Genomic DNA, 20720 nt, shown 5'->3' with positions numbered 1-20720 from the left:
AACTTAAATGTTAGTCTTCTGAAAAGAACCGGGACCTCCAAGTGCCAGCTGTTGTTATTCCAAGTGCAATGTAAGCAGCTTTCTATTTAAAACTTTCACACCTGGTACTTGAATACTTCTTGTTTTCCAAAGGGTACCCTCTTTACCTCGGATCCTTTTCCACCTTCCCTTTCCTGTGTTAGTCTGGTTTAACCCAACCTGCTGGCACAAAGAGAAAGATATTTATAAAACTTGTTTAGAAAAGGAGCTGAGGGGCGCCTGGGGTGGGTGAAGAGTCTGCCTGCGGCTCAGGTCATGGTCCCAGGATCCTGGGATTGAGTCCTACATCAAGACTTCTTGCTCAGCGGGAAATCTGCTTCTCCCTCTCCTTCTCCCCCTCCCCCTCTGCTCATGCTCTGTCTCTGGCTTTCTATCTCTCAAATAAATAAATAAAATCTTTAAAAATAATAAAATAAATAAATAAAATAAATTAAATAAAATGAGCTAGGAGTTTGTGGTCTTTCACCTTTGCTTGTCTGGTCTCCACTGGACTCAGGTGGAGACCAGACAGTCCTCCAACAGTGGAGGGGTGCCCAGGAAATGGGGAGGAAAGAGTGTCCCTGTCTTTATGTCAAAGAGATGGCATAGCAGTTGCTCAGTTCATTATACCTTCACAGATAAGGCCCTTGGATGCCCCCGGATCCCTGGGGGGCCTGATCTAAATAAGCTCCAGATCTGTCACCATTGGCTGGGGGTGGGCAGATCAAATGGGTAAGGAGGGAATCAAATGAGCCCACAATTTTTCTCATTGTCTAGATCCAAAGTCCTCCTTGTCTTAATTCTAGAGTGAGAAGCAGTGAGGCCTAGATACTCCAGGACTGCGGGGTTTAAGCTTAGAGATTCTGTTCCTCTGTTGATTGCTGCAATTGTGCAAAACTTCTCACTGCGGATCTGCAGAAGATCCTCCTCCTCCTCCTCCTCTTCTCTTTTCCTGGGCACCACCAGGGGCTGGGGCGGGAGCAGCTCGGAGTGACAGTGGCAGGGACAGAAGTGGGCTGCAGTGGGCCTGCCTCACCAGGGAACAAAGCAGCCCTGTGTGCAGAGGCTTTTCAAGGCGGTTTCACAGATACAGGGATGTTGGACAGCAAGGAACAGAGAAATTCCAGAGATTTTTCACGTGCAAGCGGATATTTCCTTTGAGAGTTTCTAGACTAAATAATACTCCTTGTGTGGAAGGGACAGTGTATACTGCTGACCTGGCAATGCTCTCTGTGTGCGGGGTGAGCACAGCGAGCCCCGTGGCAGCCCGGACAAAGAGAAGAGGAAGGTGAGCTTGCTTGAATAAATGTCTATACTGGACGAGTAGTGGTGTTTTCTCCCTCCGCCTGACATGACCTCCATTTCAAATATGGAGGAAGAATTTGTTGGCAGACCTTGGGAATGAAATGGGCTGGACTTCTAAGAATAAATATACCCAGGCCTCTCTATTAACCATTTTCATGTCTATAAATGCCCCTAACCTCCGGCAATCACCATTCCTTCTACTAATTTCGCCTTTTCCAGGATGTCATATAATTGAAATCATATAGTGCGCAGCCTTTTGAGATTGGCTTCTCTCACTTAGTAACATGCACCGAGCTTTCCTCTTTACGAGGCTTGATAGCCCATTCATTTTGAGAGTGAAACAATATCCCATTGTCTGGATGTAGCCATTTTCGTGTGTATTTAATGCCAGGTTTTTTCTAATGGGGGTGATATGATTTATTAATAACTAGCATTATAATAAAATCTGTGATAAGACAAAAGCAAGGCTGAGGTTGAATACAACAACCTCTATATCAGCCCTATTAATATGAAGGCTGTTATTATCTTTCTGGCTGTAATTAGTAAACTGAGACGCAGAGAGAAGTTGACTTACACATGGCAGGTAGGTCAGCGGGGGGAGATCCATAAAAAGACAGAAGCGTCTAGAATCCCAGCCATTTGCTCTATCACATATCAGAGCATACTGTACCGGCTTATGTTTATAATGTTTTAAGTTTATATACGTGGGGAAGAGGCAGGCACGTATTCCCACATCATGTTGTCATGCAGAGGGAATTCCGAGGGGGACACTTCTTGCTTCTCTCCCCCAACCCCTTACCACTTCCTCCTCCCACCCATTCCTCTCCCAAAGGAAGCAGAGCCACTTTCCTAACTGGGCAGATGGGGAGGAACTATACATATCCAGAGCATCCCCCTCTCTCCTCTTCTGGGATCCTCCAGCTGCAGAGAACACACAGGGCAGCCGGGCAGCTCTCAACCAGACAGGATGAATCAGCACGTCTGCTTCAGGAGTGCAACGTTAGCAAGCCCACATACCCACAGACCTAATAACTGACATTTCCATCTCCATGTTCTCTGCCCCTGCACCTGATCGGTTATCCCAATTTAAGTGGGATAGGACACCCCCTCCCAAACCTAATAATGTTATCCTGGATACATTTTAAAAGGCTCTCTTCACATTATCAGCTAGATTCTTTCTGGTGCCAAAGTGTCTCTACTATGGAGTCTGGTAACTTTGAAGCTATTTTAGGCCTGAAAGACAAGATTTACTGAACTGAAGTAGTAACAACGTTAAAAACACTGAACCAGCCTGAGAGTGCAGCCAGCCTACTTTCAGGGAATCATATGATATCTAACTAGAAAACTAATTTTCAAGCGCAAATTCAACTACCTGCAGCCTATACAACAATCCTATCTAGAAAGGTCTAGACAGAACCAACTTCAAACTAAAATTTCCATGAAAGAGAAACAAATATTAAGGCTAGATCCAATTTTTGGTCAGGTGTTCCAAAGAACCTCCTTCTTCTCTCTTACAGTTTGATACACATCTTCATATTTTGAAGTCCATCCCACTGGGCATTGTCATTAAGACCCATCCCACTACATCCAGGTCACTTTGCAACATCTGAATTTTCTTGAGTTGAGGCTGAAACACCACCACAATTTCCTACTAGTGGGTGATAGTAAAAAGTGTGACTTCTATGTCTCTGACTCTACAGGGATCCTATAAGAATCAGGATGAGTCCCTTGAGGACAGAATCTAATTTGCCCACATCTAGTGTCTAATCTACATGGCATCATGCATGAGAGCCCATTAATATTTGATAATGAGGAGGAAGCAGAGGAGAAGGATGGGGAAGGTTCTCCTGAGCAGAGTCACCATCTCAGTTGAGGTGACACAGAACAAGACACAGATACTGTTGCCATTACTACCATGTTGACATTCCCAGCCCCCTCTTCCCTTGCCCAGCTCCACTGAGGCTGGGAGAGCCAATTTGTCCTGGCACAGTCCTACCAAAGGACGAATTGGGGCCTGTCTTTTGAGGACCCTCTGGAAAAGCTTTTTTTTTTTTTCTGTAAAAGACAGGTAAGACCATCAATGCCACCTCGCCCTTCTTCCTTCCTTGACTGTGGGCCCGATTCCAGGAAGTGAACAACCACCTCTCTAAAGCCACTAAGACCCTAGCACACAAAGGCTCTCTGGCTTCCAACCTTCTCTACCTCAATGGCGATCCAAGGACACTGGAAATGTTTAGAACATAATTAAGCCAAAGAAGACAGACTGTACCTATTATAACTACCTGCTGAGCTACTACCCTCTGCTAATCCAAAGGAGGAAGGATGTTTTAAAAAATGATGCTATTTCAATTTGAATGCAGAGAACCAGTAGGTGCCAATACCACCGTGTATCAAGGTGAGGTGCTGACTCGCTCAGCTGGGCCTGCTGAAAACCCGTGACCACTCACATGTAGAGAGGGTGGCAAGAAATCAGAGAGATGAAGTCTTCAGAGGAGTTGCGGGGTGCCCCACAAATGAGGGGAGGGAGCAGGTGAGAAGGTCCTAGAGGGGGCCATTCAGAGCTGATGTGCATGCCCAGCAGTTCAGAGGATCAGACAACCGGCACCTGTTGCATGCCAGAGAAATCTTAATGACAACAACACTGGAGTCAGAACAAGGGAGGCGGCTGCATGATCAGATGCAGAGCCCCCCTGCCCCCCGGTTCTCCCACACACCAGATGCAGTGAGGGCTGCCAGGAGAAAGGATTGAGCAAAGATGCTAAGGCACTAGCTACAGTGTCCTTGTCCCCTCAGAGAACCATGGGTAAGCAATCCCCCAGCCTATGGGGCGTCACTGAGGAACCCCAAAGCCCCTCACAGGAGAAAGTGTCAGCTTCAAATATTTTCCATGACCAAAGGAAGCAGTGGCCAGTTACTGGGGTACCCCCCACCCCACTTCCTCCTAGAGGAGCTAAGGCAGCCCAGCGAGTGGAAAGAAAGAAGGTAGACAGAAAATGTGGGGAAATCGAGGAGCCTGCATGGCTCAGTGGTTGAGCGTCTGCCTTCGGCTCAGGGCATGATCCCAGGGTCCTGGATCGAGTCCCACATCGGGGTCCCCGCAAGGAGCTTGCTTCTCCCTCTGCCTGCATCTCTGCCTCTCTCTGTGTCTCTCATAAATAAATAGATAAAATCTTAAAGAAAAAAGAAAAGAAAACGTGGGGAAATCAAGTGTGAGGGTTAATTGTATATGTCAGTTTGTGCCACAGGGTGTCCAAATATTTGGTCAAACATTATTTCTGGGTGTGTCTGTGAGGGTGTCTCTGGCCGCGATTAGCATTGGAGTCGGTGGACAGAAAGAAGCAAAAGCCCTCCCCAGTGTGAGCGGGCCTCAGCCAATCCACTGAAAGCCTGAACAGAATGAAAGCCTGAGTAAGAAAGAATTCTCTCTCTGTCTGACTGTCCTCCAGCCGGACACTGGTCTCCTGCCTTTGGACCGGACTCAGAGCCGAACATACACCATCGGCTCTCCTGAGTCTCATGCTTGCCGACTGCAAATCTTGGATTTCTCAGCCTTCGTAATCCTTGGAGGCCAATTCATTACAGTAAATATATGTATTGGTTCTGTTTCTCTGGAGAACTCAGACCCATACACGGAGAATGCTCCAAGAAGGGCCCCTCCCCTTATCCCACCGCAGCTGCTTCTGGTTGGGAGCAGCCAAGTTGGGTGGGAAAATATCTAACTTCAGTGAATCTTTGCTGCACAGAGATTCTGTAGACTTGAAGCAACCAGCAAACTTTTTGTTACTCAGCAGCCACTGAAGGTCCCCGGGCAGTCAGACATTTCACCGGGGGGTTTGAAGAGAAATCAGCCACCCCACCTCCCAGGGAGCATCAAACAGGCTGGTGAGTGAAGAAGAGGCACCCACAAACTCTGTACCATACCCTGGTTTTACAAACACAGCATGTGATGTCTGCAGCTAGTATTTTTAGATGGAACCTGACTACTTCTCACGTCCCTTCTCCCAAGCACGAGCCTCCTTTTTCCCTCGTTGGAAATCTGTGCAGGTTGTAGAGTACAACACTACGTGGACATTAGCTCTTCTGTTTATGAAATAGAAAAAGTAGCTTCAAGGAGCGTAGAATTACATGATTCCTTATACATGTGCAAGAAAAGCAACCCTTTCAAAGCCATATCATCTCCCATCCTGCAAGAACCCTGCTGGAATGGGGAGGGCTGGCTCAGCTTGAGTGTCAAGCTGCCTCCCCACTGGTGAGAGAGGAGTTGGGTCTTTGCTTCAGACAGTGTGTTGAAAACCACGAGACCAGGAGTAGCTGACATTTATCTGCCTCTGCCGAATTCCCAGGAATACGGTGGGGGTTTCCAAGCCCAAGTGGGAAGTGCTGTCAGCCTGTGCCTGGAGGTTCAAGAGAGGGAGATTGGGCAATCTCTGCTTCTTCGCTCCCGCTGCCCTCATCTTGCTTGGTGTTCACTCCTTCCAAGTTCTCTTGGTCTCTGGGCCAGAGCAGCCAAGATGCAGCCAGGATATTTATAGTGCTGGTACAGGCCTGGGCAGCTAGTGGGAGCAGATGTTTTCTGATACGGGGAGAGGGAGCTATTTATACTGGGAGTTGAATGAAAATTAGTCAGAGAGGAGGCTGCAGCCAGAGTTGATGTTCTTATCCTCCCAACACTGGGGAAAGTTCTGCAGATCCTTAGGTGAAAATATTTCTCGGGGTACCTAGGTGGCTCAGTTGGTTAAGCATCTGCCTTTGGCTCAGGTCATGGTCCCAGAGTCCTGGGATCCAGCCCCACATCAGGCTTCCTGCTCAGCAAGGAGTCTACTTCTCTCTCTCCTGCTCCCACTCCTGCTCCCCCTGCTTGTACTCCTCTCTCTCTTAAGTAAATAAAATATTTTTTTTTTAAAAAGGGAAGAAAAAGAAAACATTTCTCATCCTCGCTGCCTAGACAGCTCACTGAGTGCCAGGTACTGGGCGGACACTAAGATGAGTAAGACAAGGCTCTTCTCGCTGGTACAGTTCAGGAGGAAAGACATAATGGAAGCAACTCATGATAAGCCTTCCATCCCTGCCAACTGGGAGCACCACTGGAGCCGGATGCCAGCATGATGGCAGCGGCCGGGTTGGGAGGGATGGTGGCACTTGGGTGGGGAGAGCAGATGGAGTGGTAGGGAGCGCCACGAGGCCAGTGCCCACTAAGCTGGCTTGGAAGGATGGGTAGGAAAGGTCCAGGGGAGAAGGTTTGGAGGGAGGGGGAATGGAATTCGGGGCATGGATGTTTTGCAGCCTGCCTGATGCATTCCAGAAACATCCAGGGAATCAGACGTGATATGAGGGTGGAGGAGCTTCCTGAGGGATTTCAGAGGAGGGGCCGAACAGGTAAGCTGGGCCTGGGCTGTAAAGGGTCATCATCCATCTTCTGGAATGGGCCGTTGTTCAGACTTCACCTTCAGGCAGGAGTTGCTGGCAACACTTTCACGGATGGAAGCCATGGTGACTCCAGGGAGCGGTAGCAACCATGTGTCTGCGTCCAGGTTCCTCCTGCATCCTCAGAGTCCTACAGTGGCAGGCCTGGACACAGTCAGTGATCCATAAATGCTCCTTGAAAGAGCAGATTTGCAGAGTTACGTCTGTCTCGAGGTGGCATGCAGACCATCCTGAGATGAGTGCGGGCAAACCTGCTACACGCAGGTGGCAGCTACAGGCACCACCCCGGGCTTTCTTCCATCGCGCCTCTCCGGCCCTGTCTCCCGCCCCCATTCCCCACCGCGTTACCTGCACCTGGGCGCCAGCTCACGGCAGGTGCAGCCTCATTCGTCTGAGTTGAAAACCAAGTACTAACACTATTAGCGGAAGACGTTTCTGTGTATTCTCGAGAAAAGCCTGGGGAGATGGAGCAAGTGTACAAATGCAAACAAAACATTACTAGCGTTTTCCCTGATCTGAAACACCCATAAGCCATTTCTGCCAACCTGGTTCGGGCCTTCGCCCTACTTCTGGTCCCCTTCTCCCGCCTCCAGCCTCTTCGTGCCCCTCTTCCTCCCTCTCCCCAAACGCCAGCTCTTGTATGATTCAGGGCAGCTCTCGGTGTTTGGAGACTTTTGTTTCTTGGTCCTCTTTTTCTCTTAACTCTGAGGGCCTCATCTTTCACCCCTTAGCTGGGTCTTTTCCTAATCAAAGACTTTTTGTTCCCTAATGAGAATGCTGGTTCCATGAGGTAGGAAAGCCATCGTCTCACACCACAGCATTACGGAGCCCTGTGTGGTATGGTGTATATCCCGCACCACTATCCTTGGGGCAAATGCTGGAGGACAAAGATTCTTTGCTTAACCAAACCTTTCCAGGCTCTTGAAACTTCTATCCCAAACTGTGCCCTTCTTTGTGAGAGAACTCTGCTGAATCAATTCAGCAAGAACCCCCACACCCACCACCCCCTAGGTGATGTCTAACCACCCTGCCTGCCTTCAGCAGGAATCCCATTAGGTGGGTTTAGCCAGAACCCTCTATACCCTTGACATTCCCTCTCAGTAATTTCCCATCCCCCACCCCACCCTGCACCTTGGCTATCATTTCCTACTTGCCCCTGCTGTGTTCAGAGTGGAGCCCAACCTCCCTCCCCTACTGCAAGACCCCATTGCAGTGGTCCCTACACCTGTCACCATGCCCCTCCCTTGGATAAAGTCAGCCTCACCATCTTCAACAAGTGTCTGAATAATATGTTCTGTAGCAGGAGGAAAGACTTCACCCAGAGCAATGCAACTTGGTATTTAGTCTCTTGCTCCATGGCTGGCTCCACTATATATATGCAGAAGGACAGAGATGAAATGTGTCTGGGAGCAGATAGGACAGGAAAAAAGCTTTTCCAGATCACCTTATATGGAAAAAGTTAACCCTCCTAGGTCGGAGGCACACATGGCAGAGCTAGGCAATGGGAGGCTCATTGGGTAAGCCCTGGGGATGAGGGTGATGGGGGAGAGGCAGTGGCAAAATGAAGAAAGTGGAGAGACAGAAAAGGAGAAAATGTGAGCTTTATATGTTTTGAGTAGCAGGAGAGAGAAGCCGAGAGGCACCACCCCAATCCAAGCTGAGATTGTTTTCTGAGCTGGGAACACGGAGAGCCTGGCAGCGCCAAGGCCAGGACAGTGGAGGATGCTCTGGGCCAGCAGGCATGGGCTGTATTCAGCAGAGAGCATTTCCACCTGCAAGCCACCTCAGTCCCCTATCTTGAGTGGGTGACAAATTTTCTGGGGCCATTGTCTTTCTTTTTTTTTTTTTTTTTTTTTTTTTTTTTTGCCATTGTCTTTCAACAGAGATTGGGAACTTGCTGAAAAGTCCTATCCTGACCCTCAGGTATTTGATACAAACACCTGGGCTCAGCCACTCCGAGCAGCCCCCCACTCACCCCCACTCTCCAAGGGTGACAAAACCAGCTGGTAGCACTGAGGGAGATGCACTAGGGCACATGTGATGTGTAGAGAGACATGCAAAAGGCCACCACACAGGTATCTGTGAAAAAGCAACATTGGGCACATCGGAGGCCCCCCAGGTCCCAAGGAGGAGGAGGGAAGGGGAGCGAGAGATACCCCAGGTCTGCAGAGCCTGCTGGGGCCTGAGGACTGATCACAGACAAGCAGCGAAATGAGAAAAGACAAAGGCAAAGGTGGCAAGTGTTTCATAAAGCTAAATATGCTCCATTCAAGACCATTATCTGGGGTGCCTGGGTGGCTCAGTCGGTTCAGCATCTGGCTCTTGATTTGGGCTCAGGTGGTGATCTTGGATCCGTGGGATAGGGCTCTGCGATCATTGGGGATCTCTCCCTCTCCCCCTCCCTCTGTCCCTCCCTGCATATGCTCTCTCTCTAAGATAAATAAATAAATCTAAAAGAAAAAATATATAAAGACCATCTTTTGGTCGTTTACTCTGGGATTCAGTAATTCTGTAGGAAGACCTTTCTTTTTTTAAAATGATCAGAAAAGGGGCACCAGGCTAGCTCAGTCAGTGGAAAATGTGACTCTTGATCTTGGGATCATGAGTTTGAGCCCCACATTGGGTGTGGAGACTATTCTTTTAATTATAAGAAAATAAAAATAAGAGTGATCAGAATAGTATACAGCTATTATCCTTAAAGTTCTTATTTGGCGAAATGAGAAGTTGGAAACATTGAGTCCTTCCAATTAAAAAGGAAAAAAAAAAAAAACCCAGCTGGCTCTAGGAAGCCATGAATTCAAGGATCATTCAGAGCTTGAGTGTGTACCCCTTCATCACCCAGTTGCCGACGACACCTGCTCTGTGAGGCGCTTTGTGGAGAGGGCTCCAGAAGGAAGCCGTGGGATAAGGAGCAAGGGGTTTTCCTGACATCTTTCTGAAAATGAGCCTGAGCATCATTTTCTGCCTTTGCATCCTCTCCCACTGCCCCAGATGATATCTCCATTGTGAAAATGTCAGAGGGCTAGAATGTGCCCAAACGAGGCTGAGGGGCACGGAGGCACCGAGGTCAGTCCCATGCAGGGCAGTGGTGGCTAGAACACAGATCCCCAAGGAACAGAGGGCCAAGCTGACCCTTAGAGACCCCCAGTGAAACCACAGCTGCCTTTGAGATCCAGAACCCCCAGCCACCCGAGGAGTGGCCTCAGGACCCTACAACTAAAGTAATGAGTGTGTGAGGCCTTCTGACACCCTTCCCAACATCCCAGGCTCCCTGTATTGTCTGCGTTGTGAGTCCAGTGAGGCCAGGAGCCTGTCACTGGCGAGAACATCCACAGTGGAAGAGGAAAAGCAAGACTGGCTCCCTCGGAAGACTTGGAAACAACACAGACCCAGACCATAACCATCGACTGCTCTCATGAATGGTTCCAGACATGAGTGTGAACTCCTGCACCTACTGGCAAAATCAGGGGAAGGGGACTCCCCAATTTGCATGCCTGTGAGTGTTACATACATGTGATCTCATACACCATTTTGCACACCACACCTTGCTCTCCTGGTAGGAGAGTTGAGATCCCTCTCCACGGCAGTGGCTTGACCTTTCCCCCTCCAAGGACCCCTAGCCAGGCTCCCCCAGATATCCCGGGCAGCTCCTCTTCCTGCAGTCCTGCAGACAATGAGAGCTGTGACAACAGAGAATAAATCCCTGAACAATCCTCCCTTGGTACACGTGGGAGAGAAGCGAGGCCGAGGCCCAGCCCCTGTGCGGCCAAGACTTGCCACCATGGTCTCCTTGTAACAATCGACAGCAGCCAAGGAAGAAAACCATTTTGGTGTAGTTTCTTGGCATAGCAGCTGCTCCCAGGACTGATTAGGGTCTGATTAGACTCTTTTAAGAGAAAGCCTCCCTTTTGCTAGATCCACCTTCTCAGGGTCTCTTTACCACTAAAGATTCCAGAAGGGACTGATGCTATACTTGGAAAAAGGAGAAAGTACTTTTGAGTCATAAGATGGAACGAAAACCAGAGTGGAAACCAAGAAGGAAACTCAGTTTGGAGTCCACTGTTGCTATTTTATCAAAGAGCCTTTGTCAGGTAGGTCAGCTGTGTTTACTCTCCGAAAATCATCAGGCTATTCATTCGGAAACTTCAATGCCTACAAGCACTTTATAAAGTGGTGTGATTGTGAGAATCTGGAAGGTGCGCCATCCCCTTTCCTGAGCTTTTAAAATCTGGAAGCCGGACCAGGATAACGTTAAAGGAGGAGTGTGGCGCCCCCTGGTGAGGGCTGATCGTAGCACCCAGAGGGGGTTCCCACCTAGAGAGGACTCCTCTCCGGCTGCCTAACATCACTCCACCTTTGTGCAAACTCTAAGATCAAGAGCTTTGCACAAAGCCCTTCAGAGCCTGCACCTTCAGGCAACGTGGAGCTGAAGTGGTTCAATCTTGGAAGACCTCATTTAGATTGCGGCCAAGTGGGGAAGGACGTGTTAATCGCAGTGGGAGATGTGTAGACCAGTGAAGAGCTGAGATCATGGATGACCAGATGGGGGGCTCAGGCTTTGCGGTCCCAGGTACTACCCACAGGTCCTGTGACTCTCTTCTAGCCAACCACCCCTGCTGAGGCCCAGAGTTTTCTTCCAGGTTAAGGACTGGGCAGACATCAGGAAGCCTTCACATTGAACCAAGCATCTCGGTCCATCTGGGATAAACATACTTGTCAGATATGATTATAGACAGTCCCAAGGAAGAATAATACAAATGCCACATGCTTGTAAATGCCCTTGTAAAACAGCATGGTCTCAGAACAACCGAACACCAGGTCTCACCTCCTGGGTCAAGTGGAAAAGTCTACAAAAGGCCAAAGATGGATTCTGTTCTTTCCAGACCTGAACTGGAAGCCTATATAGGAAGTTACAGGAAGTGAGACCCAGACAGGCCACGGTGCCACAACTATCTCTCCAGGCTCAGATTTACATGCCTGACAGTTCCAGGTCCCAAACTGAGATCCCACCCAGGGTCCATGACTTGATTCTCATAAATAACATCTGTCCCTGCATAGTGTTGATAAGGCACCCTCTGAACCTGAACCCAGAGTCACTGGGGACCCAAGTCCCCCTGGATCTCTACTCTCTCTACTGTCCTTTCCCTCTCTACTCTAAGTGTTACTCAGGTGGCGGGTTCCTTCCAACCATTCTGAAATTCCCTGGGGGGATCAGCCACAGCCGCTGTAGGAATTAGGCAAGCAGAACTTCTGTGTACCCTGACAGAGGCGGGCATGCCCATCTCTGGCAGAAGGTGTCAAGGTCCTGGAGCCTGGGCTCTTGGAAGGCCCAGCAGGGATTCTAAGGAAACCCCCCCCCAAAAAAAAACCCAGAATATCCCTTCATGACATCATCCATCCCATTAGAGAAGATCTGAAGATTACGTATACTCAGTGGCTTTCACATGCCAAATTTTAGATCTTTTTTTTCCTGAAGTGCAAGCACACCAATGATTAAACTTGAAAACCCCCTTGCCTTTGCAGCAGAGCAGGAAAGCTTCCTCAGATTCAGAGTCTTGGTGGTGGTGTCCCAGCAGGGCATGGGGATGGGGCTTCTTTTCCCACTTCTCCATCTTTGTAATGATTGCAGCTCTCACCCATACATTTTTTCTTATTCTTACCTTCATGGCATATAATTTTTTTTTATTGAGATCTAATTCACATACCATTGTAGGTGAATTGTATGTTGAGATGCAATTCACCCCTTCAAGGTATACAATGGAGTGTTTTAGTATATTTACAAGAGTCATGCAACCATCACCACAGTCCCTTTTGCAACATTTCCATCCCCCTCAAAAGAAACCCACATTCTGTAGTCATCATCCCCATTCTCTCCAGCCCTCCATAATCACTAAGCTACTTTTTCTAGGAATTTGCCCATTACTGACATCTCACATGAATGGAATCATACACTGTGCTTTTTTGGTTCTGGCTTCTTTCACTGGGCCAACATCTTCAAGATTCATCCATGGTTGTATCTGAGCTATATTTCTTTTTGTGTCCAAATAACTTTTCATTGCATAGATATACCACATTTGATTTATCCATTCACCAATTTCTGGCCATTTGAGTTGTTTCCACTTTTTGGCTATCATGAATAATGCTATTGTGAACTTCATGAACACAAATTTGTTTACACATGTCTTCGTTTCATTTGGGTAGACACCAGGAAGGGGAATTGCTAGATCAAGTGGAAACTCCACGTCTATCCTTTCCAGGAACCACCAGACCACTTTCCAGCCCTAATCACTTCTCAGGAGTCCTAAGAATTGGTCAGTCATGTTTTACAAAACAACAGTATCACTGCATCTTTCCCAAAAAATTTCCTGGGTCTAAATCACAATTTTAGCTGTGAAAAGTAGTCAGCCAACTGCCTTGGTTAGATGAAATTAATAACAATAATTTTAAGATCCCATTTGTTTTAATATTTGATGAGAAGCCTTCTAATTCAAATGACCACTTATAGTCGTGTTCCTGAGAAAGAAGAGTGCAAGGACACCTGGATGGCTCAGTGGTTGAGCGTCTGCCTTTGGCTCAGGTCATGATCCTGGGGTCCTGGGATCAAGTCCCGCATCAGGCTCCCCACAGGGAGCCTACTTCTTCCTCTGCCTATGTCTCTGCCTCTCTCTCTGTGTCTCTCATGAATAAATAAAATCAGAAAGAAAGAAGAAAGAAAGAAAGAAAGAAAGAAAGAAAGAAAGAAAGGAAGGAAGGAAGGAAGGAAGGAAGGAAGGAAGGAAGGAAGGAAGAAAGGAAGAAAGGAAGAAAGGAAGAAAGGAAGAAAGGAAGAAAGGAAGAAAGGAAGAAAGGAAGAAAGGAAGAAAAGAAAGAAAGAAAGAAAGAAAGAAAGAAAGAAAGAAAGAAAGAAAGAAAGAAGAAAAAAGAGTGCAGGGAAGATGACTTGATTACAGTGATCTTCAGGGATCATCCACCCATTCACTAACACTGATTAGAGGCCAGTGGCAGGTTGGGCCCAGGCCTGGGTACTCAGGACTCATGGATGAGCTAGTTAGACACTGGCTTTGCCTTTATGGGCTAAGTAGCAGAATGGGATAGAGTCTCACAACACTGACAGAATTATTGTTTAGTGGGTAACAGAGGGACTGAGGGGAAAGAATCAAGGTGTTAGGGGTGGGGGATGGCCAGAGAGTTCCTCTCTGAGTTCTACTGTGTAACAAGTTGCCACAAAACTCAGCCATTTAAAACAATGCCCCTTTATTACACCATTCTGTAGGTCAGAAATCTGGGTGGGCTCTACTGGTGTCTAGGCTCAGGGTTTCACATGGCCAAAATCAAGATGGTGGCAGGGCTGGGCTATCATCTGGAAGCTCTTGGAAAGAATCCACTTCCAGGTTTGATTCAATTCAGAGTCCGGTTTCTCTGCAGTCACAGGCCTTCCATGGTCTGTTGGAGCTGCTATAACAGAAACCCCTAGACAGGGAGCTTTAACAACAAACATTTATTTCCCACCTCTCTGGAAGCTGGGAAGGTGCTGGCAGACTCAGTGTCTGGTGAGAACCCACTTCCTGATTCACAGGCAGCGGTCTTTCGGCCATGCCCTCACATGGCAGGAGGGGACAAGACAGCTGTCTGGAGTCTCTTATAAAGGCACTAACCCCACTCACAAGGGCTCCACCCTTGACCTAGTCACCTCCCGAGGCCCCACATCCCAACACTGCCCCGGTGGCTCACGTTTCAACATGGGATCCCTGAGTCTACAGTGAGAACTGAGGTCCCTGTCTTCTGATGGCCTGTCAGCAGGGAACTTCCCTCAGCAACTTGGAGACACCCACATTCCCACCCACAAGGCCCCTCTGTCTCCAGAACAGCCGTGGTTTGGGGTGGGTTCAGTCCTTCCCACACTTCACTTCTCCTGCCTTCATCTGCCAGCAGCCGGAGCAGTGCTCTGCCTCTGAGGGTGCACGTCTTCCTATCTCGAGGTGACCTGTGTCAATGATATAATATAACCACAGGAGTGATGCTTTATCATCACCCCAGATTCTGGGGAGGAAGGCAAGGGATGGGAGAGGACATTCTAGGCTTTGGCCAAGCACAGAGCTGACTCCAAGATCTAGAGCAGGAGGAGGAGGAGGTGGCCAGTGGGGGCTGGAGTACCTTGGACAGAGGAGGCAGCATTTCCCCCCACCACCACCACCCTCCCCTTCCACCCTAGGGGAGGAAGAAGCTTGGTCTGTGGGGGTGCTTCACGACCAGCCTGGCTGCAGGAGAACAGGTGATGTGGAGCCCAGCCTGAGGAGAGGAAACGGGTGAATGGGGAGCATGCTCTCACCTGTCAGATCTTCGTAGACAGAGGTGGACAGGATGCAACTGGAAGTATACCAGGTCCAGGACACTTGAAGGAGACTACCTTTTAGAATTAACCCCTCAAATTGCTTTAAAAAAATACCTTAATATATTAGGTATAATGGACATTCAATAAACAGCACATATTTAAAGTGTATAAACTAAATAAATAAATAAAGTGCATAAACTGACAAGTTTTGACACCTGCATACACCCATGAGAACATGCTCACAGCCAAGATTATGAACAGATCCATCATTCCCAAAAGTTTCCTCAAGTACCTTTGTCATCTCCTCCTCCCACCCCTGCTTCCCCCACCCCGTCCTCACCCCAGCAGCCACTGCTCTGCTTACTGTCACTAGAGATTAGTCTGCACTTTCTAGACTTTTATATAAATGCAATCATACAATACTGTTATGAGATGGACTGTGTCCCCCCAAAATTCATATTTTGAAGCCCTCACCCCCAGCATCTCAGAGTGTGACTGTATTTGGAGATGGGGCCTTTAAAGAGGTGATGAAGTTAAAATGAGGTCATTCAATTAGGCCTTCATCCAACCTGACTGGTGACCTTATAAGAAGAGGAGTGTAGGGGGTACCTGGCTGGCTCAGTTGGTAGGGCATGCAACTCTTTTTTTTTTTTTTTTTTTTTTTATGATAGTCACACACAGAGAGAGAGAGAGAGAGGCAGAGATACAGGCAGAGGGAGAAGCAGGCTCCAGGCACTGGGAGCCCGACGTGGGATTCGATCCCGGGTCTCCAGGATCGCGCCCTGGGCCAAAGGCAGGTGCCAAACCGCTGCGCCACCCAGGGATCCCAGGGCATGCAACTCTTGATCTCAGGGCCGTGAGTTCAAGCCCTACATGGGGTACAAAGCCTACTTAACAAAATAAAAGGAATTTTTTAAAAAGAAGTTAGGAAAAAACAGAGGTAAGAGAATATGAAGACACCAAAAGACCCATCTACAAGCCAAGGATGGAAGCCCCAGAAGAGACAAAACCTGCCTATGCTCAATCTCAACTTTCAGCTTCCAGGACCATGAGAAAATTAATCTCTATGGTTTAAGCCCCTAGTCCATGCCACTTTTTTCTGGCAGTCCTAGAAGACTAATACAAGTACATACTTGTACTTTTTTTTTTGTCTGACTTCTTTCATTCAGCATCATTATTTTGAAATTCATCTACATTTTCACTTGTATAGGTTTATTTTTATTGTTAAATAAAATCCTATCAAATGGATACACTGCAATGTATTTATCCACTCACGTGCTATGAGCATTCAGGGTGTTTTCAGTTTTTTGCTTTTTACCAATAATGCTGCTATGGACATTGGTTTATAAGTCTTTTTATGCTGTACATTTCCTTTTCTTTTTGGTAAATACTTAGAAGCAGAATGGCTGGGTCATATGGCAGCTATATGTGCGACTTTATTTTTAAAGCACCAAACCGTATTTCCCAGAGTCGTTGTCCCATTTTGTATTCCCACCAGCAATATATGAATTCCAGGTGCTTCACATCTTTACCAGCACCTGATGTGGCCAGTCTTTTCTTTTTCTTTTTTTTCTTTTTTAATAATTTCTTTTCAATAGGTTCCACATCTAGCATGGAGCCCAATGCAGGGCTCGAACTCATGACCCTGAGATCAAGACCCAAGCAGAGATCAAGAGGCATTAGATGCTTACCCAACTGAGCTCCTCAGATGCCCGTCTTTTTAGTTTTAGCCATTCTAGCAGAAGTATAGTAATATCTCATTGCGGTTTTAATTTGCATTCCCCTAGAGACTAATGATTTTAGTGGTCTTGTATGCTTAATGGTCATCCAACAGAGAAAACATAAGCTTATCAAACAAAATAAGCAATTCTTGGGGGAGATATTTAACCCATTTTTAAGCGACTTGTGGTCTTATTAACTTATGAGAGTTCTTTATGTATTTGAATACAAGTCCTTTATCCGATATATGATTTGTAAGTATTTTCTACTAGTCTGTGGTTTGTCTTCAGTCTCATACGAGTATCTATCAAAATAACAGAAGTTTTTTTCATTTGGATGAAATCCAGTGTATCCATTTGTTCTTTTATGGATTGTGCTTTTGGTGCAATATCTAAGAAATCCCTACCTAACCCAAGGTGACAAGATTTTCTTCTAGAAGTTTTACAGTTTTACATTTACATCTAGTTTGGATTAATACTTTTATAAGACGCAAGGTATGGATCAATGTTCTTTTTTCTTTTTTTGCAGAACATTTGTTGAAATGCGTATCCCTTTTCCTCAGAATTGTCTCTGAACTTTTGTTGAAAATCTGTTGTCCGTATTTGTGTGGGTCTATTTCTGGGCTCTCTATTCTGCTCCATTGATCTATTTGTTTGTCTTTCTGCCAATTCTGCATTATCTGGCTTACTGTAGCTTTAGGAGTCTTGGAATCAAGTGGTATAAGACCTCCTCCTTTGTTCCTCTTTTTCAAAATTGTGTCAGCTATTCTACCTACACCACGTTTCCATCTGAATATTAGGATTGGTTTGTCAGTTTCTACCCAAAAAGCCTGCTGAAAGTTTGATTGGGATTGCATAAAATCTACAGATCCATGTGAGGAGAATCAACACCTGAACGGTATATTTTTTTTAAAGATTTATTTACTTACTTTGACAGAAAGTGAGCACATATGCGTGTGCATGCATGGTAGGGAGAGGGGCAGAGGGAGAGGGAGAGAATCTCAAGCAGGCTCCATGTCCAGCGTGGATCTCACCACCCTGAGATCATGACCTGAGCCAAAATCAAGAGTTGGATGCCCAACCAACTGAGCCCCCCAGGATGCCCCTGAACAGTATATTTTTAATATACTATAACCTTCACCATTTTAAAGTGTCCTATTCGGTAGAGTCTCATATATTCACAAGGTTGTATAACCATCAACACAATCAAGTCCCAGAACATTTTCATCAACTCAAAAGAAACCCCAACCCCACTAGCCATTATTCCCCCGACCACACACACACACACCCTATTCACCCAGGCCCTGACACCCACTCATCTACTTTCTATCTCAATGAATTTGCCTGTTCTGGACTATCCATGTAAATGGAATCCTACAACATGTGACCTTCTGTGTCTGGCTTCTTTTGTTTCACATACTATTGTCAATGTTCACCCAGGTCGCAGCACATCTCAACAAAATTGAGCTTTACAGCACCCACACAAAGGGAGAGATATGCCAGCTTGAGGCACTGCAGAAACCACTTTTTAGAATTAAATCCCCCAAATCAGCTTTTGAAACATATATGTTTGCTTATTCTTTCTCAAAGTAAACCATGTGATTCATTTCCAGTTAACTGGAGAGATGGCTGGCTGGAGTTTATAAAATTACTGAAAGTTAGAACTGACAGGAAACAGAAAATGTGTAGTCAAGAGGTTGCAAACCAGTTGCCCAGAAGCCAACTTGGCAATCAGCTGTGTTTGTGTGGCCTATGCAGGATATCATTAATATGTGAGCCAATACTTCAGAATTTGGGAGCTTTCACAAAAAAATTCTTTAAAAACTCAGACGTCTGGTAGACCAGGGCCCACATTCTGCTGGGGCTGGGGGTGGCTGGGGGAGGGGTGGACCCTCCTCTGGGGGTCTCCTAGGACCTCCATAGGACATCCACAACCTCACACCCGCCCCCTTCAGCCTCAGCTTACCTGCCCTGCCTGCAGATGGGGCAATTTGCATCTCCCCACACAGGACCAACCTCTGCCTTTCACAGGTAAGCCCTGGGAGGTGACCTGACCTTTCCAGGTGGGCAAACCATAAATGCTGACACTGAATTCTGTGTTTTTGTCTACCCTGTAGGCATCCCCTCCCACCAGAAGGACCAGCTCATTCTGCTTTGCTTGGGAATTCTCCGGTTTTAGAACATAAAGTTCTGTAGCCCAAAAGCCCTCTCAGTCCCAGGCAAACAGGGATCTTTGGCCAGTCTCCTTCTCGCTCCCCACCCCACCCTTTCCCCCACCAAAAAATAAAATCAACTGAAAATTTTCTAAAGCGCTGGGCCAGACGCTGTCATCAGCAGCACCACTGTCCCTGCTCTTTCTCCAGGCGGTGCGCGCAACGTCCCTGTGGCAGTGGCTGGGTGGGACCCATGGTCTCGGGCCTCCTGGGGCCCCTTGGGGAGGAGCCTGGGTGCTGCTGGGTGCGGGCGCAGCATGCTGACACCTTGCTGCCAGATGGCAGAGTGCGCCTCTGTTTGTGATTAGGGGGCTGACTGCATTCGGAACCGAGCAAGCCCATGATGAAAGCTGGGAAAAGAACATTGTTATAGACTTTTCATAGTTTCCCAAGTAAATATTACACTCACTGCTGCTTGAATTACTAATGCCTTGGAAGCGGAGGCTGAAATCTGTTCCCAAACAGACTCCTCTTTTTTTTCCCTGTCACCTAGGCACTCGGCATTGTTGTCGAATTGTTTTCCTGGGCTCACTCAGAACATTCCCTCCTAGTGACCTCTTGGCACCCCGTGAGCCCGGATCATTTCCCAGCGTCTCCACACTAGCTCCTTCTCCAGCAGGCAGCCTGCCGCAGGGCAGGGGACCCCCAAGTCCTGCTATGTGACCACAGAAAGGGGAGTGGGGGACCTGCAGCCCCAGCTCTTCTGCAAGGAGATAGGGCTTGGAACTAGCAGCTACAGGCAAAAGGAAGGACCCTGCCCTGGCGTTCCCTCCGGGCCCCCACTGTGGCACTCGACTTGTTCCCCAGCCGCCTGGAGACCAAAGGGCCCTTGGGTCTTCCCTGTCTTTATTACTGCTTATAAAAAGCTAGTAAACAGATGGTTTGGTTTAGAGAAGTATGCAGCCAGGGTTATTAAACAGAAAGAAAGCTGAGGAATGAGAGAGGAAAGGGAAAGCCAGCAGGCTTGTACAGGCAGGGTCGGTGACAGCTCGTAAATCCCGGCAGCGCCCGTTCTGCCTGTGTCTCTGGTTGGGGTTACCCTGTCCTCACCAAGCCCAGAGGAAGCCTGGTTAGACCCACATCACGTCACGTAGAAAACGCGCTCCGTCCTCCCCGGCATCGCGCTCCCCGGGTGCTGTCTCACACAGGCTGGTGACACCGGCATCAGAGGAGTCCATGCCCCTCAGGGCCGGAGGACACACAAATGGGCTGTCCTTTGGGGAAGGTAGTCACGCAGTAGAGGCCACGGGAGCAATGACCAAGCTGTCACGGGGAGGGGCTGAGCAACCCCGGACACCTCCCTGGAGTAAGAGGTGCCAAGATCACAGATCTCCTGCAGGAACAGAGAGGGCACTGGGGACAGGGGGCTTGGTTACCTACCCGGTGTCACCCCGGCTAGAATAAAGCAGCCAGCCCACCTGGGTCCTGAGAGGCTTCCAGAAAGGACAAGCCCAGGACGCGTGGGCTCAGGACTAGGATGGTTGGATGGAGGCTCAAGCAGCGAGGGGGTAAATGGTGCCTCCTCCGGGCTCTAGGGACACCCCCCTATGACACTGCGGTGCCAGGATTCAGCGCAGCATGTGGTTGGAGGCAAAGGGAGCAGAGAAGATGGGAGTGTGGCACCGCCTTCTTGCCAGTTGGATAATACTCCAACCCAGCTGTGGAGGGACCTTGTCCTGCATCTGAGATAGAAGCCACCGACGGCAGAGG

The sequence above is a fragment of the Canis lupus genome, chromosome 3 (genome assembly GCF_048164855.1).
Source record: "Canis lupus baileyi chromosome 3, mCanLup2.hap1, whole genome shotgun sequence".
Classification (NCBI taxonomy): Eukaryota; Metazoa; Chordata; class Mammalia; order Carnivora; family Canidae; genus Canis; species Canis lupus.
Note: the sequence above shows the minus strand (reverse complement) of the source record.